The 15,352-nt window shown below is 38.2% G+C and overlaps 1 protein-coding gene across 1 annotated transcript in view; it reads left to right on the top strand.

Moving 5' to 3' along the window:
* The window catches only part of igf2bp1 (insulin-like growth factor 2 mRNA binding protein 1), a gene marked incomplete at both ends in the record, with an annotated part of 55,446 nt that overhangs the window by 21,071 nt on the left and 19,023 nt on the right, over positions 1-15,352 (top strand). The gene's annotated exons all lie outside the window — the stretch shown is intronic.

Genomic DNA, 15,352 nt, shown 5'->3' with positions numbered 1-15,352 from the left:
ACAATTTGTTTAAAATGAATGCGTGTTGTGTTTTGAAATAATTAATTTGTCAGGATTCTCCGGTCCTTAATGAAACGTGTATTTGGAGTTAGGCAGTAATATTACATCGAATCATATAATATACTTTATATATATATTTTTGGATAATTGTGTTGTGGTTGGTGATAAATACTGTAATGTATAGTATAGCATTTCCTCTCACGATTGTTAGGCATGGTACCCACCTCCCTCAGAGGACGCTGCCGATTCTTCTTAAAACCGATAATGTAAAAAGGGGCAAACAAAACAAAAAAGAAAAAGCTTAATTTTAGAATGCGCAGTACAATGGCTACTCATTATCTTATTGTTTGTGCGTGCGTGTGTGTGTGTGTGTGTCAACTTTCCTCCCATGATCCTCTCCTCCTCCGTCCTCCTCCTTCTCCTTCCCACTGCTCGGAATCTCAAAGAGTTAAAATGGAGGCTCTGCCTGCTGGTCACATGTCTGACACACTGGCATGTGCTACACACACACACACACACACACACACATGCAGGCATGTATGAGCTGCAGAGTGGGAAGAAGAAGTAGAAGGCGGTGAGAGACTGAGAGAGAGAGAGAGAGAGTCCCCTCCCCCAGCGCAGTAATGTCTCACTCCCCCACCCCCACCCGGAGTGGGTGTGTGAGCGAGCGGTGGGTGTGCCGTATCACATCCACTGCACATGCTCACGTGGTTTTGGGAGGCACGAGTGTGTGTGTGTGTGTGTGTGTGTGTGTGTGTGTGTGCGAACAGGGGCGGAGCCACAGCGGCTGCACATACAGTAGTGATGGTGGGGAGGCAGTTTGTGAGGCAGTTTTACTGCTGTGGAATTTTAATTTTTAAAAAAACTGTGTTTTTTAGCAAGTGTAGTCCGTCGACAACATATTCAAGGTTTAGTTCAGGCCAGGTTTTTAACAGAATGGCAGAAAGGAAGCTTTACTTTCACACTTAAGTCTTTAAACGTGTTCAGATTTGAGCTTTATGTGGTGGTTAAATAAGATAAATAAGAAGAATCGACACTGGCACTTGTTCCTCTGGGCTTTTTATTTAATGATTGATGAGTTTTTCAACAAATTTATAAAACAATTTGTTTTGTTTTTCTATGAATTGGAGAAAAAAATTATTATTTTGTGTAAATGAAAACGCTGATTTCTCTCAAATGTGTCCATATCAGTGTTAGTGTGCACCTCATTTTTGTTTAGATAATCTATTAACACTGATATTTGTATATTTCTTGTGTATTTATTTCCCTAATGTTTAACACCAAAATATTATAACTGGATTAGATCAACAAGTTATTAGATTCTTATTAGCCTTCATTTATTTATAATTTATTTAAATCCCAGCTCCAGCTTTCTCTCAGCTCCGCTCCCTTAATGTTCTGCACTATTTAAAATCTTCTTATTGAGTTTCACTATAAATAAAAACAGCCTCATACACATTTTCAACATGCAAGTTCAACATTCAAGTCTGGGGCGGCAATTAATCTCTGACATGTGACTGTAATATGATAATAATACTGTATTACCTTTTAAAATAATCATTTAAATTCCAGAAGATACATTTAACTGTTAGGTTTCCTAATTTCCTCACAGTTTCACTGTGTAGAATTTAATTTGTGTGTGATGAAGGCAGCATTTGAGTCAGATACTTGAAAGATTTAATTTTAGTATTATTGCTTATTGCTTGTTTATTTACTGGAAACTATGCATTTCTATTTTAACTTTTTTAATAGTCTGAGTGTTAATATCTTTATATATTGTACTCTAACCCTAACCCTCTTTTTTGGGGTAATGCGTGATTATTATTTATTATCTTTATTGTCTTTGCTGCTGTAAGTCACAGATCCTCGTTTTATTTGAAGACAAGACACTAAATAATTAGTTTGCATAAATGATCGACTTACAAATAGTATAGTATAGGACTCGTATCACTATGAAATAGTTTAGGCCTGTACGTACAGATTAACTGTAATCTGCTGAAAATGACATATGAATGTTATTAATTTAAATAATTAACAATCTGAACTCACACCACTAATAACACCAAATGACTTTATATATCGATATAATAAGGTTTGCACCACTTTTATTATGTTGGTTAAAGATCCTGGTCATATAAAATGTCACATGTGTTTTGTTGCGTAAAGGTCAGCAAATGTAAACACAGGACTGAGGTGTGTGTGACAGTAATGTGTCCCCGCCCACTTCCTGTTCATGGAAAATAAATGCATCAGTGTTTCTATAAGAAAAAAAGAAGAAAGACACCATGTGTTTATCCATTGTTTCCTTCATAAAGGTGTATTTGTTGCGTTTGAGTTAACGAAATTTAAATTGAAAGTTACAATTTTTGGTAAAGCAGGCTATATGTCCATATTGTTTTATTTATTTAAATGTTTATATACCTCTTTCTTTCTCCCTATTATAAGAGTATTTTCCTTGGTAGTCTTTCCTTAGCCTGATCGAGGGTCTAAGGACAGAGGATGTTGCTATGTGGGCTATAAAATGTGATTGATTTAAATTGACAAAAGTAGAGAGAGAAAATACCTGTTTTGTGTTCGCTGTGGCTGCAGAAAAACAGAACGGAACTAAACAGACGATTATAAAAGTCAAACATGAAGAAAGTCAGTCGCATGTTCTCCTTTTTGATTTCCTTTTGTACATAAGTTATGACAAAATGGACTTTTTTGGACCTCAATAATGTCAAAACACGATGTTAAACTACACTACCGGTCAAAAGTTTGGACTCACTTAGAAATTTGCTTATTTTTTAAGGAAAAAATGAATATAACATTAAATGAATCAGAAATACACTAACTATACATTGTTAATGTGGTAAACGACTATTCTAGCTGCAAACGTCTGGTTTTTAATGGAATCTGTACATAGGTGTATAGAGGCCCATTTCCACTGTTCTAATGGTACATTGTGTTTGCTAATCTCGTTAGAAGACTATTGGACGATTAGAAAACCCTTGTGCAATGATGTTAGCACAGCTGAAAACAGTTTTGCTGGTTCTAAAAATCATTATTTCTAATCTTGTCAATGTCTTGACTATATTTTCTATTCATTTTGCAACTCTTTTGATGGATAAAAGTCTGACTTTTAATGGAAAACGCAACAAAAATATATGTATAGCTGACCCCAAACTTTTTATTGTGTACACTCATATCTGTGACGCTTTATTATGCTATTACCTAAATGACTATTAGTCGTAGTTTTTCCAGATATAAAGCAGACTCCTCAGAGGCCAAAGTGGCCCTCGGAGAACTCTGGGAAACATTTCTGCGTCGGTATTAATTTCCCCTCTCATTATTCCCGAGGACATGCTGATCTAACGGGGTTTGATTTAGTGAAGAGGAAAAGCCAGGGTGACTCAGTCGGCCCTCTGCTGTTCAGAGCTGCAAACAAGGAAATGATATCCAAGGAGGCGCGGCTGCTCTGTGTGTGTATGTGTGGGTATATGTGTGTATATGTGTGTGTGTGTGCGCGTTTGTGGTATAGAGACAGCTCCTCTACATCCTGCTTCTCTATAGGCTGCCGTCGGTCCCGCCCTGTTCTGCGCTGATTCAAAACAAAGTGTAGGCTGACATCACTTCCACACACACACATAGCAGAAACGCGCACACACACACACCCATAGCAGGAACACACACACACACACGTCATCTTAGACAAAGCAGGAACCCCCCTCCTTCCTTCCCCCCTCCTCCTCCTCTCTCTCTCCCTCTCCCCCATTTTGTTTTTGTGAGGCCGGGCCTCTGCTCGCTTTACGTTGACGTAAACGTCTTAAAGAATTAACTTTTCTGTGCGGTCACGTGACGGCGACCGACGTGTCGTAATCGCCTGAATAATCCAGAAATTACAGAATTAGTGGGATTGAACTCCCTGCTGTAATGACAACATAATAAATATTAAACAGAAAACCGTACATTCCCCCTTTTATCCATATGATGTGAGCTCCTTATAGGACTGTGTTGATGCGTTAATAATTACGCTAAGTAGTGTAAAAACTGGCAGAATCAGCCTTAATATCATTTATTATATCCACATCATGTGAACCAGTTAAGATAATTGGTCTTTATTCAGGTCTGTGTTCATTACAACCTATTAAATACAAGATTTATACAAATGTCATTGTGGAATGTGGCTTCTGTAAAACTATATATGTAAAAAAAAAAAATGCCTCTGAGCGATATATTAAACCATGACATGTGAGCGGGTATAAGGAGAAAAAAAGAGACTATAAAAGCACTAATAATTCTTATTATTAATAATAAAGATTTAGACTCTGGGTTAGGGTTATTTATATTGAATTCCACGTTCATGTCACATGATTTCAAAACATAAAATGTGAGCTTTAGTTGGGAGAATTGGTCTCTGTTAATCACAGCGTAATAAATAACTGGTCGTCGTAGCATGTGCTTCTGTGAAACTGTAAAAATAATGTTTTTAATCCATAACGTGAGGTTAGTATGAGGGGAAAGATTATGTAGAAAAACTAAAGAATTACACTCTAATAATTAATGTTCCTATCGTCTGCTTCTGTAAATGTTAATATAACTTTAATTCAGTTATAGGTGAAGACAGCAGCTTGTAACCAAGGTATGAAATAATTGAGGCCTGTACACACAGATTAACATTAAAATAATATAATTAAATGGAGCAATTATCCCTATCTGTTTGCTCAAAAACCTCCATCATGACTTGAATATATAAAGAAGAAGATGATAATATTAATTTCTACAAATGATTTATAGGTAACAATGTATTTGTTGTTACATCTGTTAAAAACATTTGAGACATTGTTTCTTAAGGTTTTAGAAACTAGGCCTCAGGTTAAAATCATAGTTTTTGTTATTCTTATTACATCCCTTCAATGTTATTATATTTGTTTTGAGGTTAAAAAAAAAGGTTAATTTTTTTCAGTGTTTCTTCTTTCATTAATTTAATTTAAATACAATTTTTGGCAATCTTTTTATATGTATTTTTATGTACTTATCCTTCACATCAGGGAACATAAATTCCAATAAAAATATAGTTAAAAACTAAATCTAATGTTTTGAATCGTTTTTTTTCCAAAACTTAGGAATTGACTTGAGTATTTATATCTTTTATGATAAGTTGTGGGCACTTAATAAATAAAAAACTGCTTTATAAATGAAATATCAACTTAATCGTTGTCTTAAATTATTATTCAAACAAGTAGATTAATAACCGATCTAAAAATTCACTTTTTAAAACATTTTTTTGTGATATTTGCTCTCATTTTTTCATCCCTGTCTGAGCCTTTGTGTTATTATCTGTTCTTTATCAGTCATTCTCACTTTGTTTTAACAACGAGATAAAGTTAGAAAAGAGGTTAAACTATTAAATCATTGTTTTATTCTATCAAACAACACAAACCTACACACACGAGTAACATAACTGAAACACATGTGAGAAACGCTGCTCATCAGCTGAGAGCAGCCTCGGGACTCTGTTATCCTCTAATATAATATTATGAATAATCTAAAGGAAGCATTTATGACGTAAATCACACAGTAGAGATGTGATAATGTGATTTAATCTGAACATGTCAGTCTTACATCAGCAGCAGGGAGTGGCCTTCATCATCTCTTCTTCTTCATCATCTCTGTGCTTTAATTAACTCACTTTTCATTTCTTTGCCACGACTAAAGACTGTATATGTTTTTAAAAAATGACGCCACGAGCTACAACATCCCTAAAAGTGATCTCTTTTTAAGAACAACGACATTTTTACACTTAAGAATAGTGAGAGTCAGTTTCCTCGTGAGCCGCCGTACTGCAGTCATGTCCTGAGGGGTGTGACGTGTTCAGCCCCAGCCTTTAAATAACTGTATACATTTAAATATATATATTTAAATATATATATATATATCATTACACCCGTGGATAAACAGTGTCTTTATAAGATGCAGATAATTAGCATTCACGTTAAACTTGAGAACGTGGCACTTTTATCACATTAGAGCCTCTCTCTCTCTCTCTCTCTCTCTCTCTAAACGGGAAACAAATGTCGCCTCCTCCTCCAGCGGCGTCGGCTTTGATTCCCTGACGCGTGGTTTCCACGTGAACCGCGTCACTGTTCGTATAGAAAACACCAAAGTCTTTATATTTACGCCACAAACATGTATTAAACCTGCCGCTGCTGTCTCTGCTCAGCGCGGCAAACAGACTCCCGCTGTTTTAATGAAGCGGACACTTGAAACACACACACACACACGTATGTGTGCGTCTTCCTCTTCTGCGCCATATGGAAACTACAGCACGGGTGTGTTTTTCAGGCGCGAGCGCTCATGGCACACATTCTGTAGAATACAGCAGCTAATCCCCTCCTCCTCCTCATCCTCCGTCTCTGTGTGGAGCAGAGAGCCGCGCCTCCCTCCTCCTCCTCCTCCTCCTCCTGTAGTAACTCCAGAGTAGAGTAGTTTTTACGCACTTCATGAATGGAGCCGCTCGCGCGCTTCGCTCCACTCGCAGAGGGCGCGCGCGCTCCCGAGGGGAAGGTGACTTAAGATAATTAAAAACACTTATGATTATACTTGTACTTGTATGTATGTATGTGAATGTGCGCGCGCTCATGTTATGTTATACTTATGGAAAAAAAATGGCGCGCGCCTCTGTGAGCGCGCACGCAGGGAGGTGTGTCTCCCTTTTTTTTCCCCTCCTGCGTAAATGTGACTCCCTTATGGAGAGGATACAGTACATTACATTACAACTGTGTCCTCGCGCTCATTATATAAAAGACTTGACACATGTTCATGGAATGGCGCATGCATATGCCCCCCCCCCCCCCTTCCCTTCCTCTTCCTCCTTCGTATGTGCTGATGCTCCCACTTCTTCTGGCGAGTTCTCTCCTCTGTCATGTGACCGCCGCGCGCTTCATTGTAGTAAATGGGCGTTGCCTGGCCAAGATGGCCGCGTATTGGTTCTCACATGTATGTGTGTGTGTGTTTGTGTGTGTTGTAAAGACGAGGGTGCAGGAGAATCAGAATTTGGACACACACACACAAACACACACACACACACACACCTGTGGAAACTATGGAAACAAAGCACAGTAACCTATAGGAAAACAAAGTGAGACGTGTGTTGTGTGATAACACGGAGCTCCATCACCGACACATACATGACATGTTTAATCCCTAGTATAGCATTACTATTACTCCACTCTGTCTCGCATTAATAATAATAATAATAATAATAATAATAATAATAATAATAATGTGTATTTATAATGTTATAATGACTCTATAAAGTGTAAACTTACAGCTTTATTGATAGGGAGCCCAGAGCTTTAGTGTATAGGCATGAACAAAATAAAATACATTCAACAAGCCCAAAGCCAATGACTCGTTAAGGCCCAGTTCCGTTTTTTTTAAAATGAGAACCTTGGCTTCATTACACTGCCTTCCTGTGGGCATGCAGCCCCCCCTCTCAACCCTCCCCCCTGCCTGCAGCGTGGTCATATATGAAGTGGCTTATATATGCAGCACAACATGGCACACACACACACACACACACACTACTGGCTGGTGTAGTATAGCGTTAACGGCGTGTTTATTATTATTATTATTTTTTTTTTTACGTATGTACATATTGTGAATGGTGAAACCTTGTGTCAGTCAGGGTTAACACACGTGTTTGTCCCCTTCATGACACAATGACATGACAAAATAAGTACTGCACGCACACACACACGGATACAATGAACTGATTACCTGACTGCTGCTGACCGGACTTTCAAAATAAAATGATTTCCTAGAATGTATTATTATTATTAATAATAAAATGTTTTGCCTATAGATTATAGATCTTGGTTTTAATGCAGTTAATTATCACATGACTCCATTCTTCCTTCTTGTTCCTTTTCACACATTTACGAACCGTCACCAATTAAACATAATTGAAATAAAAGATGAGCCCATTTGGTCGTTACATTGGTCTGTGGACCTTAAAGCTGTAAATCAGCGCCACTTCTGCTTAAACTATCCGCTTCTGCTGCTTCTGCTGCTGGTTGTGGTGGTGCGGGGTTGCCAGGTCGTTATCGCTCCTCCACTCCAACGCAAACGCCAGAAAATGAAACAAATTTGGCAACTCACTACAGCGCCATTTCCCCGTCCTCTTATTGACGCTGACGGGATTTAAAAGAAGACAAAACACATGACATATAAACAGCGGCGTGGACGAGTGAGCTGTGACGTAGGTGAGTTAGTTCCACGTTACCATCACACACCCCCCACGCCCACTCACTGTCACAGCGCGGCCGCTCCGAGTCGACTCAGTTCCACCTTGTTTTCTCAAAATGGAGACCCTCGCCTCTCCAAAATGGAGACCCTCGCCTCTCCAAAATGGAGGTCTGTGTGTTCGTATGTATGTGTGTGTGTGTGTGTCGCACCCGCTGCAGGCGGGGTCAGAGTGGAGAACGGAGCGTGAACTTTGACCCAAACCGCTTTACCCCCCCCCCCTCCTCCATGTTCCCTAAATGAATTCCAGAGCTGAGGCCTCTCTCTCTCTCTGTGTTTCTCTGTCTCTCTCTCTCTCTCTCTCTAACATGTCGCCCACCCCGCGTTACATCGTAACGTCCCAAATATAATCTAACAAACCGCCATTTTAGGTCAAAACCACACTAGTTTCCGTTTGTTACATTCGCTGCTTCGTATGAACGTTGTTGTCCTCAGTTCTCCAGAGCCTCACGTGGCTCTTCAGTCTCTCTCCAGTGGCTCCTTGTAGCTTTGAAGCAAAAACAATGTTTATTTTTTTTTTTTAATATTTTCATATTTTTTGACACTTAATTGTAGAGATAAATGATAAATTTGCATTTCTTGTTTTTTTAAATATAGGTTATTATGCTATTATTTTACCCCTGAACTCATATAAGTGTTTCGATATTTTGTTCATTACTTTCAAATGCGATATTGAAAAGCCATTAAATTAAGGGGTGACGAGCTTGTTTTAGTTCAGGGGTAAAATAATAGCTTAATTAATCCTATAAAAATAAAAATCAAGAAATGCAAATGTTTTCCCCTCTGTTTTATATTTAATGAAGTATCTTTTTCTAACAAAACACATAATGATCAACCTGAAATTTCTTGTTTGTAAGTTAAACATTACTCTACCGTTCAAAAGTTTGGGGTCACCTTTGCAGTTTTTTTGTGTTTTCCATAAAAAAAACTCATAATTCTGACTATAAAACTCAGAATTCTGACTTTAAATCTTAGAATTCTGACTTTAACACTTATAATTTTGAGATTAAACTCATGATTCTGACTTTAAACTCTGAGAATAAAGTCAGAATTGGGAGTTTTGAAGTCAGAATTCTGAGTTTAATCTCAGAACTCGGAGCAGAGTAATGCGTACACGAAGTACACATTTGGAGTCGTGTGCATTTTTAGATCCATGTACATATGCCAGGCATAAACTACAGAAATTTGTTTTATTTCATTCGTATTTCAAAGTCTTTTTTCCTCCCCTACACTTTATAAGAGGTGGGGTATAAGCAGCAATGAAATGTAAACAGTTTTCTTGTTGTAGTTCTAAACTGTCAAAAATGGGACAAACTCTAGTTCTTTAAATATAGTATATATATATAACATTATACATAATATTAACTTAATTTTAAGATTCAAATAGGTTATCTTGTGGCTCCAGATTAATAGTATTTGGGTGGAGAAGTGACAACATGGCTCTAAATTCATTCTAAAGGTTGCAGAACCCCTGTCCTAAGTGATAATCTACGTTTTCTACGTCGTGTGGCGTAAAGAAGGGTGTTCATTTGTCCCAGTCGGCCTCCATGACACTGAACTCTGTCTGAAAACCTTTATTTTATTGAATTGTAATGAAATTAAATAGAAACACACACACACACACACACTTGAGTGGCTTTGTAGATGGCATCTGTGCCGTTGCTCTCCTATGGTCATGCTCGCTTCATTATTTTGATTGGATAAAAATGACCCTTAAGTAGCCTGTAGGGAGTTGTTCAGGGGCCTTGCTTTTTTTCCCCTTTTCCTAATTCTTATGTCTGCCGTTTTGTCAATTTGACATTATTCGTATGGAATAAAGGAACTCTCTTTCTTACAGTTAGAGGAAACATGTATTAGTTTGACAGTTTGACTGCTCGTATAGCGTCAGAGGAGGAGGAGGAGGAGGAGGAGGAGGAGGAGGAGGAGGAGGAGGAGCTCACCTTCACCTGAAAGAGAAGGCAGACGAGTGTCCAGGACGTAAATTAAAGAAAAAGCAAACAAATATTTGCTTTTCAGATAAAATATCTGAAACGGCGTCACAGTAAGATCAGAAAAGTCACTTTTTTGTTATTATTTAAACATCTAATTTCATATTTATCACATTTTAACATCTGTATTTGTTGTTTAGTTTTTTTAAAAGTAACTATAGCGTCCACCGTGTGCAGAGGAGTGTGAAAACACACTTGCTCTTTTCTTTCACACTTATTATATTCATATTATCATATTCACAGCTGGCAACAACCACCATCATCACCACCACCATCATCATCATCACCACACTCTCCCTCCCTCACTGACTCTCCTCCTCCTCCTCCTCCTCCTCTTCCTCTCATCATGGCTTCTTTTGTTTCCTCTCTATTTAAAACTCCCATGGGAACTTGGACGAATGAATATGTAGAGATTACAGACTGTAATAAATTAAAAGATCAGTGATGAGGAGGAAAAAGTGGCTTGTCTGTAAATTATAATCCAGACATCCATCCATCTTCTGCATCAGCTGACATCGCTCAGCGATAGACGGGGCCACACCCGAGACAGATCGCCATCACAGAGACACAAACATCCTCTCACACACCTACTGTCAATCTAGAGCGTCCAATTTGACCTAATCCTTTACTTTAAATAAAAATGATAATGTTAACTAGTCTGAAATAACTATTTAAGGCAGGGTTGTCAAACTTGGTTTAGTTCAGGGCTAAAATAATGGCATAATAACCTATTAAAAAAAGACTAATTCTGACTTGAAAGCTCAGAATTCTGAGCTTAAAGTCAGAATTCTGAGCTTTCAAGTCAGAATTAGACTTTAAAACTTAGAATTCTGACTTTTAAACCAAAAATTCTGACTTTATTCTCGGAATTCTGACTTTAAAACTTAGAATTCTGACTTTTAAACCAAAAATTCTGACTTTATTCTAAGAATTCTGACTTTTAAACTCAGAATTCTGACTTTAAAACTTAGAATTCTGACTTTTAAACTCAAAATTCTGACTTTACTCTCAGAATTCTGACTATAAACTCTGAGAATAAAGTCAGAACTCAAATATTTGTTTCCTGTGTGGCCCTAATCCTTAGAACATTCATTACATTTGTATGTATGTATATATCACTTTTTAATTACACTTAGTACTCAGGAGGGGGCGCAACAACATCACCTATGAACACGGGAGCTTGGCACTGCCCTTCACTCTGTGTACACTGTGTTGTAGTGAAACACTGCTGTTGCTAAGGTAATTAACTATGCTGGTTATAGATTATACAGGTAAATTAGAGAGCAGGTTAATGATAAACCAGTGTGTTGTGAATAAATAATGATGTTAGAGACTTGTATATTATTGACCTGCGTTAGAATCAAACTGAGGCTGTGACTTTCCTGTCTGATATCTCCTGACAGGACTTGAGCTCCTCTCTGCTCCATCATTCATCCTCTCTATCTAATTTAACGTATTAAATGAGTCGGGGATGGGGGGGGGGGGTGTTTATTGGAAGGGTGTTAAAGTGCGGGAGCGGTGACGGGAAGACGGGCTGATGATGATGATGATGATGGGGGAGGTTCGACAAGATATTTATCTGGCTGTTGATACTGAACGATGGTGTTTGGTTGCTTCTTGGTTTTTTGGTGGCCGCGTACAGTAGCTTTTATGTCACGTGCAGTGAATAAAAAGGACTATTTCACACTGTCTATGTTGGCTCATGTGCGTCGATGACGATGTCACGTCATCTTTGAACTGCTTCTCTCTGTGTCGCAGTTCACCGTTTTTAGATGAAAGTCTTTGCTTAGAGTTTGGGGGAAAAATCAGCTCAGTATCGTAGCATAAACGCTGAAGACATTGATTCACATGACGTCTCTGTTTCAGTTTGTTGTTGAAACGCTTCCGAGTGAACCTCTTTTGGTGTATACACTATCATTCAAAAGTTTGGGCTCACCTATAGAATTTGTTTGTGTTTTCCATTAAGTCAGACTTTTATTCATCAAAAGAGTTGCAAAATGAATAGAAAATATAGTCGAGACATTGACAAGATTAGAAATAATGGAAGGGTTAATGCTCAGTGAAGTATAAAGAACCGAAGAAGAAAGCGGAATATCTCTCTCTCTCTTTGCGTTAATATGAATGCTGCATGTTTGTTTGATGTCAGCACATTGAGAACTGTGGCCGTGAGTGGCGTCGTGTCCGTGTCACTGCATGGTGAGGGGTTAGTACATCACTGGGAACAGTTTTCATCGACTTTGCAGCTTTTAATCATCTTAAAAGAAGCACGACGACGACTAACCACACACACACACACACAAACACATGCAGGGCAGACACTCCCATAGTTTTCCCAGAAAGCCTCTTGTTAGCGGTGTACTCATTAAGCTGGTGGCTGAATCTATACGTTTATAGGAAAGCCTGTAAACCACAGTTAAGCAGCTTCAATTGTTTTTACTGTCCGGACAGAGTGTTGGGGGAGGGGGGCAACAACATGATCAATAAACCTGGGTTTTTTTGTTTATTTGTGGCCTCTGGTGCAAAACACACACACACTCCATGTTTTTACTGTGGACAACAACGATCAAAGATCTAACCTGCAGCTTTGAATTGGACATATGTTTTTTTTTTTTACCACGTGTTGCATTTGTCAGAGTTTGTTTGCTTTGTTCGCTCTGCAACACCTAATCGATTAGTTATCAGAAATGTGAATATTTTCTGGTTTATTTGCTCCGTATAACACAAAAATAATAATTATAAGTGTTTAATTTTAGTTTTTGGAAGGACAAACAAAGTTTGGGAAACACTGATCAACACTTTTTGTGTATATGAAGACATTTCGTGAAACTCTGCTGTGTTTAGAGCCTTCACTAACGATTATTTTACACAATTGATTAATTGAGTAATCATGATATCAGTGATATTCACAAAATGTCATAAAAAATTGTTGATCAGTGGCCCAGTGTCAAACCTGTAAATGAAATCTTGTCGACAATGATTCACTTTTAATGATTTCTTTGTTACGTGAAACAAAGAAACAATGAAAATATTCACATTTAAGAAGCTAAAACGATCAGAAATCTTGTTTTAATCCCGGAAAAAAAGCTTCAAATCAATTAATTGATGATCAAAATAGTTGATGATTCATTTAGTAATCGATTAATCGAGTAATTGTTTCAGCTCTTGCAGCGTTTACAGCAGTTAAGTAATTTATTTAATGCTCAAGGCAGCTAGTACTTAACTAGTACTTAACTGGGATAGGTGCATACATGGGGTGTATATATATATATATATATATATATGCTTGTCCTTCCCACAGCTGAGGGAAGGCTTGTCCTTACGCTCAACATCAGGTGTTTACAGGCTTTTTCGGTTTGTTGATAACTGCTTCACGTGATTATGATGCTTACAATGTTGTGATTATGATGACATTATGATGCTTACGATGTTTATGTTGAATGGATGATGAGAGGCCAGACAAAGCAGAGCGCTGTTACACTTGTAACTCATACACTGCCGTTCAGAGGTTTGGGCTCACTTAGAAATGTCCTTATTTTTGAAGGAAAAGCACTTTTTTTCAATGACTATAACATTAAATGAATCATAAACACACTCTATACATTGTTAATGTGGTAAACGACTATTCTAGCTGAAAACGTCTGGTTTTTAATGGAATATGTACATAGGTGTATAGAGGCCCATTTCCAGTGTTCTAATGGTACATTGTGTTTGCTAATGGCGTTAGAAGACTATTGGATGATTAGAAAACCCTTGTGCAATGATGTTAGCACTTGCTGGTTCTAAAATCATCATTATTTCTAATCTTGTCAATGTCTTGACTATATTTTCTATTCAATTTGCAACTCTTTTGATGAATAAAAGTCTGACTTTTAATGGAAAACACCAAAAAAATGTGGTGAATATTCATTGCGATATCCTGTGAGGATATTTGCGATTTCGATATATTTTCAGTTCAGTCAAAGATTCCTTGGATGGCACGCTGTGACAGAGCGAGTGAACCAGTTTTGTTGTCCGCGTCCAACCTTCTCTCCACACCCGTCCATTCTTAACCTGTTGCTATGGTTTCAGCCAATGGGAGTCGTCGTAGTAGTCCCTGGGTTGACGAGCAAGGGTCAGCCCAGTTCATCCACGTTGGCTTGGCTTGATGGGGGGGTTGGTTTGTGTTTATGGTTTGGAATGGTGAGATGTGATGATAAGGTAGAAGTTAGTGTGGTTGTGGACTCTCTGGCTGTTTTTGTGTGTGTGTTGGGGGGCTGGAGGGGTGGAGTCTGTGATATAGCTCAGCATTGATTGAGGATCAAAGAGCTTTTATTTTGATGGTCGGTGGTGGTGGTGGTGTTGGGGGGGGCGTCAGGTATTCTCGACGCACACAAAAGACTATTCATGTGTGCTGGAGCCTCCTGGGGGATTGGGGTGGGGTTTATTCAGGGGGAAGATGGAGATTGAGATGGAGATGGAGATGGGGGTCGGTTGTTGTTGGGGTTTAGAGCCACTGATGCTCATATGAGTCGGGTGGGCTGGGGGTAAGAAGAAGTGTAGGCGAAGACTGTTTGACACAAGGAAGTGGAAGTTGTATCCAGTGAGGCCCAGCTCTGCTTTCAGCATGGAGGCTAAAGGGTCAAAGGTGCAGCGCTAATAATACGACAGATGTGAGCAGTGCAAAAGGGCTGCGACTAACGATTGTTTTCATCACCAATTCATCTGTTAATAGGTTCATCTCAACTAAAAAAAAACCTGAAAAGAATGACGAATAAAATGTTTGTAAACCTCCCAACCTTTTTTTTTTTAATCCAGACACTTGGTTGATTATCAAAATAGTTCGAGATTAATATAATAAATGGGATCCTGGTTATTATCTGGTGTTTTTGGTCTTGTATTAGAGCAAACTGAATGTTTTGTTGTGGCCAAAACGAGACATTTTTCATCATTTACTGAAATTTTAACCAAGGACCAACTCACTAATCGGTTAATAAATAACGTTGACAGTTTAAAAGAAGTAAACGACAGTTGTTAATCCGACAAAAAGAAGAAGATCCACACACCTAAAGATTATTTATTTGTGTATATATTCAATGTCA

This window comes from Microchirus variegatus (assembly GCF_963457635.1).
Source record: "Microchirus variegatus genome assembly, chromosome: 10".
NCBI classification, from domain to species: domain Eukaryota; kingdom Metazoa; phylum Chordata; class Actinopteri; order Pleuronectiformes; family Soleidae; genus Microchirus; species Microchirus variegatus.
Note: the sequence above shows the minus strand (reverse complement) of the source record. Positions and strands in the feature narration are given on the sequence as shown.